Below are 10,601 nucleotides of genomic sequence, written 5' to 3' on the forward strand. Positions count from 1 at the left end.
GATTGAAATAATAAATCCATTTGCTAGAAAATAAATCTTAAAATTTTGATTTGTATTGTGAACTCCAAATATCTGAGACAGGTCCCAGTCAACGGAGAAAGTTTATTTTGCCAAGGTTAAGGACATGTGCCTGTGACAAAGACTCTGGAGGTCCTGATAACATATGCTCAAGGTGGTTGGGACACAGCTTGGTTTTATACATTTTAGGAAGACATGAGAGATCAAACAATATATGAAAGATGAACACTGGTTCAGTCCAAAAAGGTGGGACAACTGGAAGCAAAGGTGAGACAACTTGAACTAGGGAGGGGACTTTCAGATCATAGGTAGATAAGAGACAACCAGCTGCACACTTTTGAGTTTCTAATTAGCCTTTCCAAAGGAGGCAATCAGATATGCACTTCCCTCAGTGAGCAGAGGGATTACTTGGAATAGAATGTGAGGCAGGTTTGCCCTAAGCAGTTCCCAGCTTGACTTTTCCCTTTGGCTCAGTGAGTTGGGGGTCCCAAGATTTATTTTCCTTTTACATTTCTCCCCTTGTCTTTTTAAGACTCTTTCAGAGAAAGCATTTTAGAAGAAAATGAGTCTCTGGTCTCAGGTTTCATCTAATCTTTAATGGCTAGGATGGTTTGTTCCTAGACAGGTAGGTCCCATATTATTAGGGAAGCTCATTTTTAGCAGGTTGTGAAGTCTCACGTCCTATGAAGAGAAAATAAGGAGAGGTAGGGAGAAGAAACAACAATAAAAAACCAACAATCATGAAAAACTGATATAGGCCTTATTACTCTGATGTCCATACATCACCAGTCAGGTATGAAAGTAGCTTATATATGTAAATAGGTTGCTGTTATTTCTTCTGAAGTTTAAGTTGTCTAGCTTCAGTTTGCAGGGCTTCAAGAAAACACAGCTTAGTGTTCAGTGATTCAAAATTAGGAAAAATGGGGAGAAAGAAAGAAGAAAAAAATTGAAAACATTATTTTGGAGACTTATAGCCAAGAAAAATTAGAATTCACTCTGAACTGTTGAAAATGATAAAAATTATAAAAACATTAGGTGAGAATAGAATCTAACAACAGGTAGACTATAGTTTTTGAAACAATTTTTCTCTCTCCAGTTTCTCATTTTTACTAAAGACAGATCATGGTAGGACCAATTTGCTTTATAATACTTGGCCTGATTATTTGTATAAAGTGCAGCAGGAATAATCATTTTTCACATGGGCTTTTTAATTGGCTTTGATGAAACTTTGTTACATAGAAGAAATCTCAGACAAGACTTATTTTGTGGATTTGTACCATCAAATACCTGTGAGCTAGGTAAATTCCTCTCCTCTTAAGGTCCCATGATAACTTGGGGCTCCCAGGCCTGTCAGAAAGTGACAGTCTTTACTTACCACAGGTCAGGAACCCTGTACAGGGACTGTGTAGACAACGTATGAGGGTAGTTTTCCCAAGGGGTTTTTCTTGTCTCTGTAAGTCAAGTTTATTTCCAGTCAAGTTTGTTGACCATCCCAGCCAAAGCCTTGGTAAGGTAACCAGTTTCTCCAACGGTTTCCTGTTGCAAAAAAAGACATTTTTATTGCACTTATGCAAATAACTATATTACCATTAAGTTAAGAATACTCACAAATAGTTTCAAAATTATGGAGAAATCAGGTAGAGAGAAATAAATATGCTCCAAATATTGTTGCTACAAGCTGTCAACAGCTCAAAAGAAAAGTTTTCTTGACTCTGCAAAACAAAGCAAATGATCAGCAACAATTTAAGTAAAAAAGTCAAAAGACTACTTCAGTCTTCCATTAGTTCAGTTCATGCAGTTAACTCCTGTTCTGCTTGATATTCATGAACATTTCAGCTCTCCATGAGAGTCCAGAAAGGTTTTCTTCTATTCTAATGTCAAAATTTCCAAAGTTATCAGAACACTGCATTCAAGAACACCTCTTAGGGTTTTATAGCAGATTATAAAATCACCTTCTAAAGAGAACCAAAACAAAACAACAGTTGTCAGTGAATGACAAAAAGTTTTAGGGCAGCCACAGTCAAGGACACAACTGACAAGGAAATTTGTTACCTCTGTGGCACACAATAATTTAACATAGCAATTATTGTTATTACTGATGGTGTACACTAAGTCATATCAGAATTAAAGGATTTTCCCATAACTTTGGAACATATACCAATAATCTATTTATACAAATACAGCCCAAAGAAAGCCAAACACCATTTCATATTTAAAATTCTTCCTGTATGATTTTTATAACAAATAATCCTAATATATAATTTTTGGACTTTATGGAACCTAATATCTTAAAGAGATATGTCTTAAAAAAGACATAATTTATCATTTGATTTTGGAAAGTTTCTCAAATATTAAAGGTTTAAAATGCTTGATATTATCACAAAATAAGATCACAGGTCATTGTAAAACAAGTTCCTCATTTTGCCAAAGTGATAACTCAAAGATTTGAAAAAAAAAGGCAAAAACCTTTATTCTTTGAGAGAGTAGATTTAATTTTCCAAACACTAAGCCCTAATAAAAACAGCATGAGGCCAATTAAATGTTTTTCAAAATTTTATAAACAATCTATAAAATTTTAATCATTTTGACCATAAGATGTAATTTCTATAAACCTTTTATAACCTTTATAATCCTTATTAAAGACAGGATTAATGCTTCAAGAAAACCTTGTTAATCTGACATAGGGGCCCATATGCTGGTGTTGCATCAGTGTGTTTTTGACATTAATGGTTAATTTATAGAGAAACTAAACTTATCTCTCATAATTGGTCCTTAAAATTTCATGTGCCCATCCCTTTTGTGAGAGTCCCTGGGACTTGAGGAGTTGAATAGCTTTAATTTCTGGTCCTGTGTCTCACACAGTTTATTTTTATTGGCATCATTTAACAAGTCTGAAGATAAAGCTTTAACTGCTGTCAATGTTAAGATTTAGCAGGACTTGGTGTCCTTTTTAGACCCAGGAGTCAAAGCCCTGTATTTTAATGGTACAAGGACTTTAAAAGCACATACAGAAAGTTACATGAATGTAATAACTTTAATTAACATTTTTTAATCTGTTTTTTTCTAAGCCCATCAAACTTAGTATTAATGACATAGAAATTATTTCAATAAAGCGTATGTGTTTATTAGGCCAGTTACCCAAAGGCAAAGAAGAGACCTTCTGCAGTGCGACTGCTATTCTCTAAGAGGAATATTATGTTGGAAGGAAACATTTCCTTTAGACTTTCAAGATAAAACTTTTTTTTTTCTTTGATAGCATCAAAACAGTTGGAACCTGAAGGAAACAAAAAAACACTTACCAGAGCTGAAAATGAGTTGAAGTATAGAGTTATTGTTTCAGGCCTTTTAAAAGGGGAGAGAAAGCTAAAAACAACAAGAAACAATAAAAGTTGAACTTATTGTAAAAAAATTATAATGTCTTATAAGTTATTAAGAATAAAGCAATACCTTAAGAAAATTTTGTAGTTTGAACCAATTCTTTAGTGTATAAGTTTTTTAAATCAAAACTAAATCTCTAGAAATATTATAATTTCCCTTTGATTATAGACAACTGGATCATATAAAAGTTTTTTTCATAAATCTTCTCATTAAGACTCACACAGACCATTCATGACCTGCCTGGACTTCCTTGTTTGTGTTGAAGATCCCTCTTTCTTCCACAAACAATCATTTTATTCTAGGGTAAAATTTAGCATACAAGATTATTTCTCATATAAAATTAATTTTCTTTAAGCTTTCTTACCAAAAAAAACCTCTTTATTTCTATAACTTTCTTTATATCTCTTATTTCCTGGTTCCTTTTACCTTGTTTTATACATAACCTTTAAGTAATCTTTGAATTTAACGAAAATTATTCACCTTTTAAAAATGGACACACTTTTTTTTAGAAAAAGAATGTTTTCCTACAATATGTTATTGGAAAATACCCAATTAATGAAATATCAATTATTTAATTTAACTTTAGATTATAAATTATGGCAAGTTTGTCTACAGTTATCTTTCCAATTACATTTACTTATTGTATTTTAATAGTTTACTTATTTATGAAAACTGAGATAGTCATCATTTAAAGTTGTGACACCACCATTGTAAAATTATAACAGATACAGTGAAAGAGATCTCACCTAACTGACTCCATCTTGCTTCCAACCTCTAAGCTGTCCTTGTTCATTCCTGGGTGTAGGCCAAACTAACTTTGGGAGGAACTAGTTTATAGTTAGCTTTGAAACAAAGATGATAACAGTTCTTTCCCAAAACAAACCCCCTACCTGCCTGGGGGCTAAACTGCCTAAAGCCATGAGATTAGAAATTATGGTCCAGGACTTATGCAGCTGGAGGCTTCAAGACTCCAAATCTTCTCAAATTGCTCATAGAGATAAAATCACTATTGTAAAATGTAGTATTTGGCAGAGATAAGTATGAAATCACTTTATCAATAAATGCAAATAAAATGTATGCTGGCAATTTTTAAGACACTTCTAATATTACTTCACAAATAATTTTCAAGCTAGCTTATTTATTAAAGATTTCAATTCAGTCATACAAGCTTGAAAAAGCATTTGACTAGTCTTTTCTCTGTTCCTGATAAAGTATTTAAGTACTTTTTCTTAAGCCAATTAATTAGAGCTTTTTTATATATTTTCAGTAGTGAAGCATTGTGCACACAATACATAGATACATAGATGTATTAGACATGGTGATAGAAGAACATCTTAAAGATTCATAAGACCTTTTTTTATTGTAGACTTTCAAATTCTTGATAACCTGTTTCATTACCCTAGGCAATTGACAGCTAAATAACCCTGAATTTGTATATTGAAGGAGGCAACTCTCAGGTGAAAAATCAGATAGGAAAATTTACATATCAAACTACAGGAAGAAAAATGTGCTAGAGGGAAATTAGAATTGATTTAATTGCCAGTTAAACATAAAGTTAAGTAAATCAGCCAGGCGCAGTGGCTCATGCCTATAATCACAGCACTTTGGGATGCTGAGGCAGGTGGATCATCTGAGGTCAGGAGTTCAAGACAAGCCTGGCCAGCATGGTGAAACCTTATCTCCACTAAAAATACAAAAATTAGCTGGGCAGTAGTGGTGCAAGCCTGTAATACCAGCTACTCAGGAGGCTGAGATGGGAGAATTGCTTGAGCCGGGGAGGCAGAGGTTGTGGTGAGCCGAGACCATGCCACTGCACTCCAGTCTGGGCAACAGAGTGAGACCCTGTCTTAAAAAAATATAAAGTCATTTTAAAGATATATATATATACACACACACTCACACAGAAAGATCTTATGACTTTTATTTCAGAAATCTAGCCATGAGATATTAATACAAATTTATCAGCTTGCAAGAAAAAAAAAAAAAAAGTTGGGTCCCAATAGTAATTTTTATTTCAGTAGCAAAGTAACAGCAGCTTTAAAGTAGGCAGAAAAGAAAATAGAGAAAAAGAGAGCTTAGGAACTCTACAGTGTACAGATTGACTTCAGTGCTCTTTTTTCTTGAAGTAAATGTGCACAAAGACCTTAATATTTCCATTTTACACTGACTCTAGCAAGTAGAGGTGCCATAAAACTAATGGAATGGTGAAAAGGGGTCATTCTCATTATCATTCTTAGATCATTTCTTTCCCACTTTTTCTTTCTTTCTTTCTTTCTTTTCTTAAGAGAAAGAACTGAGCTGTGGCCTAGGGCTTTTGTGAAGTGCATTGAAGTGTGCTGGTGTTACTAGTTGAAGGTGTCAGGTTCTTGGCATCTTCAACAAGGAACTGGACAAAATGCACAAACAAAGCAAGGAAAGCATGAAGCAAAAACAGCAGAGATTTCTTGAACAAGGAACTGGACAAAAAGTACAAACAAAGCAAGGAAAGCATGAAGCAACAACAGCAGAGATTTACTGAAAATAAAAAGGCTGGGCGCGGTGGCTCATGACTGTAATCCCAGCACTTTGGGAGGCTCAGGCGGGCAGATCACGAGGTCAGGAGATTGAGACCACGGTGAAACCCCATCTCTACTAAAAATACAAAAAATTAGCCAGGCGCGGTGGCAGGCGCCTGTAGTCCCAGCTACTCAGGAGGTTGAGGTAGGAGAATGCTGTGAACCTGGGAGGCAGAGCTTGCAGTGAGCCGAGATTGTGCCACTGCACTCCAGCCTGGGTGACAGAGCGAGACTCTGTCTCAAAAAAAAAAAAAAGAAAAGAAAAAAAAAGTACATTCCACAGGGTGGGAGCAGGCCCAAGCACAGGGGCTCAAGAGACCCATTACAGAATTTTCTGGCATTTAAATGTCCTCTAGAATTTTCCATTGGTTACTTGTTGTACAACCTATGTAAATGAAGAGGATGAAGTAAAATTACAAAGTCATTTACTTGGTGTATGCCCTATGTAAATGAAGAAGGTATTTCCTGTCTTAGCTGAAGGGTTTCCATGTAAATCAAAAGTGTTTCCATTTAAATCAGTTTTAGGAAGTCATTGTGAATTGACCTTATGTTCTCTGCCTCCAGACCCTAATCTCCTGCCTCTTTTTCCCCCTGAGAGATGTGATCCCCATAAATCTTTATGGAAGATGGAAAAACTGATGGTCTTCCTTCTATAACAGCTTCATGCTGGCTTGGGGTATAGTACCTACCTATTGGGGATCATGAAACTCTTGCCCTGCCCTGTCTAGTGGAGTCAGGGTAGTTCCTTGATGGCCACGGGTGGTGACTTCACCCGGAACTGGCTGGAACACTTGTTGCATGATCATCTGAAGCTTGATGGTCTCTAGGTGAGAGGAATTGAATTTGGTTAAAAAATTTAATGGAGACTTAAGGGAGTGGATACCTATGCTGTCAAGAATGTTTGTTATAGAGATTTGCAGGAGAAAAGCAAAATCTAGTCTGTGGTCTGTTCTAGGATCTATGTCTTTCCTTAAAGTCTTAGCATGAACAACTCCATTTTGGTTTAGGTTTGGTGTGTTGGGGCCTAGCGCATGATCTCAGTCCAAAACAATGACCTCTCATAATTGTTTTAAAAAATTTCCCCTTTTTGGTCACGTTCTCACTTAGGTGAGAGTGTGACCAAAACTTAGGGCCTCTGGTCTCAGCATGTCATTCATAGATTATAGCATCCTCATGGTCACACATTTCTTTCAGCTCTTGTCATTCTAGTTAAAGAGGGACCATTTGACATTCTAGAGGCCATTGTATGCAAACATTTAAAATCTTTGAGAGAATACAGTGCACCAGTGAGACTATTATTATGATTATCACTAGGATAATACCAAGAGTTTGGAGTATGCTTCTTACCCAGGGTCTCTATAAACCAAACCTCCTAAAATCAAATAGATCAAAGAATGAGCTAAATAAAGAGTCTACTCACTTAACTAAGCAGTGGCTTCATTAATCCGTTTTCTGGGGTTTAAATACCCTTTAGAGTTTTCCATTCATTATTTGTTGTACAATCTATGTAAATGAAGAGAATAAAATAAAGTTACAAAGTCATTTACTTTGTACACTATGACTGAATCTCTGTAATATCTAATGTTTTCTCCATATGCCATGAGTACCAGCAGCTGCACAGATACCTCTCTGTTCAGCCAATTCTATCATAACCTTCACAAGAGAATTTAAAACCTGTTGTGTAACTGTAGCCTTTACAGTAGAATCTTCTATAAAGCCTGTCACAAAGGATAGATTTCTAATCATTGCTTCTTTTACTCCAAACTATGGAAAAAGGACCTAACAAATGATGCCCTTCTAGAAGAGTGAAGGCCTCTTGGCAATGTGCTCTTTAACCCATAATATGAGTTTAGAGGAGTGAACCAATGTTCTGTTTCTGATTGATTATAATATATAAGGTTATCCATATATAGGCTGGCTGAAAACTCCTTCACAAATAAAAGTCTACCCCATAAGCCCACATAACAGACACGTTTTCCACTTCTATTGTTCATAGAGGCATAAGCAAGGAAAAAAAATTCAAAGATAAGTCTCTTAATAATAGAGAAGTCTTGACCCATGATCTTGGGAAAAGCTGTTCAGATCAAGGATGCCATCTTTTCTGGGGAGTAACTTTCCTGATTAGCTTTACCTTAAGGGTTTCAGGGGGTGTACAGTCCCAAGAGTGTGATGGGACACTGCTCAATTGTGAGATTATGAACCCAAGGTTTAAGGTCCTGAAGTTTTGCCGTATTGTGGATATCAAGGACAGTCTTTCTCTGATGTTCTCAGAAGATATAATCTTTGGGTTCTAGATTGTGAAGGGGTTGATTGTCCTCAGTCATAAGAGGCTTCTTTATTTGACAAAAATACATTGTAGCATAATAATTTACTGTTATAACATCAGTCTTTTTTTTTTCTTTTTTTAGATGAAGTCTCACTCTGTCTCCCAGGCTGGAGTGCAATGGTGCGGTCTTGGCTCACACTGCAACCTCCACCTCCTGGGTTCAAGCAATTCTCCTCCCTCAGCCTCCCCAGTAGCTGGAACTATAGATGTGTGCCACGAGACCCAGCTAATTTTTTGTATTTTTAGTAGAGATGGGGTTTCACCATGTTAGCCAGGATGGTCTTGATCTCCTGACCTTGTGATCCTCCTGCCTCAGCCTCCCAAAGTGCTAGGATTACAGGCATGAGCCACCATGCCCAGCCAACATCAGCCTTCTTGCATGGGAAAGCTTTTATACAACAAGAAAACATGCACTGAAAATGTCAATTGAATGAAATCCGTATATAAAATGTTTAAATCGTCCATCAGGTGACCAAATGTACCTGAAGCTTTAATTGTTTTCCCAGGAAGATGAGACCAAACATTGGTTATCAACTATTTTAACAAATTATAAGTAACCACAAAAATATATTCAATTTGGATTGTATTTTTTCCATGATGAATCATGGAATGTAGAACTTTTAATAACAAAAGCTTTAAGGACTCAGGAAGGACAAGGTGATCATCCTGGTTCTCCATGAGTCCATGTTTAAATAACATTAGACTTATATCCTCCTGAATACCAGTTGTTTTACCAAGTTAGGTGCATAGCACTGATAACTGACAGATTGTCAAGGTAATTTGACCTAGACCATGGAGTTCAAATTGTATATCTAAACAATTTCCGTATCTGCTGGTAAAACATGAAAATCTGATGACATATTTTCTTGGTATTCAATTAATTTTTTGTTCTACTTGGATTAGTAGCTTTATACAAGGAAATTGGTTATTTCTGTAGTTTACAATAACTTAACATAATAACCATAATTATAATTGATAGCATATACTCAGACATATTAGAATTTAAGAAATCCCTTATGATTTTGTAACATATATTAATATCATTGACTAAAATATAAAATGAAGATTAAACTTTTTTTTGGACAATGCTTCCCTTATAACATGTCAAATAATCCTATTTACCTCTCTTTTGGATATTTCAAGAGCCTTCTGCAGCATCTCAAAGTTAGAAGTCAGAAAAGGCTATTTTGAAGATGAAATTTGATTTTGGGAGGCCTATCAAATATGTTAAACGTTTAAAACATTGATATTATGAAATAGAATTCCAGGTTACCATAAGACATTCATTTAGCCAAAATGATGACTCAAAAATTTAAAAGGCAAAAACCTTTACTCATTGATAGGGGAAGAAGACCTAGCTTTCCAAATAATTGGTCTCTTGCCTTTCCTTTTATTTATTTTTTTGGTATTTTATTCAAAAGCCAAACAAAAATATTTCATTATCTTTTAATATTACATGAAAATCTTGTTCGAGAGAGAAAGCCAAATTTTACCCTTGCATTAGTGTACCATTAATGTCAGCTCCAATTTTTAATAACCCTATAGACAAATCTTTCCAATTTTAATCAGTATCATCATAAGGTGAGATTCTCATAAACCTTTTATAAGCCTTTACAAATTTTTGTTAAAGATCAGTGCTTTAAGAAAACCCTGTTTGTGCTTTTATTTCAATGTTCAATTTATGCAGAAACCAGAAAATGACCCTTTAAATTTAGTCAGTATGTTCATACACATAGTGTTTTACAAGATTAATTTTTTTTTTACAACCCTTCCACAACTTGTTCAAACCTTTAGCTTTATCCTAACTTAAAACAATCCTTTAACCCTTTAGGCAAAAACAACAACAAAAAAAATCCACATTCCCATGCCTTCTTATAATCTTTTACTAAATCACATTTCACTTTTTTTACATACCTTGCATGTAAAACTGTTTCTTCAGTAGTCTCAATAACAATGTTAATGCTTAGCGACTTTTACTTTTGGCCAAAACCTTGTTAAGTTTGGGACTTGAAGTATGTATTAGGTATGGAGCCTAGGACTCAGACAGAAGTGCAGATAAGTTCTGACTCTTTCCAGTGTCTACCTCCAAGTGTCCCAGGCTTTACCTAGCTGTAAAGCAGGCATGTTGTACAGTTAAGAGTCATAGTGACATTTTTGAGCATTCAGGAGGCCAAATGACCTTTAAATTGTACATTTCTTGCATAAACTCTCTTTCATAAATTCTTTCACAACTTACATAGACTATCCACAACATGCTTGGACTTTCTGACTTGTCCTAAACATCCCTCTTTTAAACAACCAGTTATTTTACTTTAAGACAAAAA

General features: G+C 35.2%; 1 long non-coding RNA gene across 2 annotated transcripts; it reads right to left on the bottom strand.

Moving 5' to 3' along the window:
- Positions 1–1,475: 1,475 nt before the first annotated feature.
- On the bottom strand, positions 1,476–8,243 carry LOC107974102 (uncharacterized). 2 transcript variants are annotated; one of them, XR_008547596.2, is made up of 5 exons: positions 8,083–8,243; positions 7,372–7,454; positions 6,641–6,774; positions 3,318–3,381; positions 1,476–1,554 (listed from the first exon to the last, which is right to left on the bottom strand). It is a non-coding gene; the product is annotated as an uncharacterized LOC107974102 (long non-coding RNA). The 2 variants fall into 2 exon arrangements; XR_001716647.3 differs by lacking the exon at positions 1,476–1,554 and adding an exon at positions 1,645–1,730.
- Positions 8,244–10,601: the final 2,358 nt, after the last annotated feature.

The sequence above is a fragment of the Pan troglodytes genome, chromosome 3 (genome assembly GCF_028858775.2).
Source record: "Pan troglodytes isolate AG18354 chromosome 3, NHGRI_mPanTro3-v2.0_pri, whole genome shotgun sequence".
Lineage (NCBI taxonomy): Eukaryota > Metazoa > Chordata > Mammalia > Primates > Hominidae > Pan > Pan troglodytes.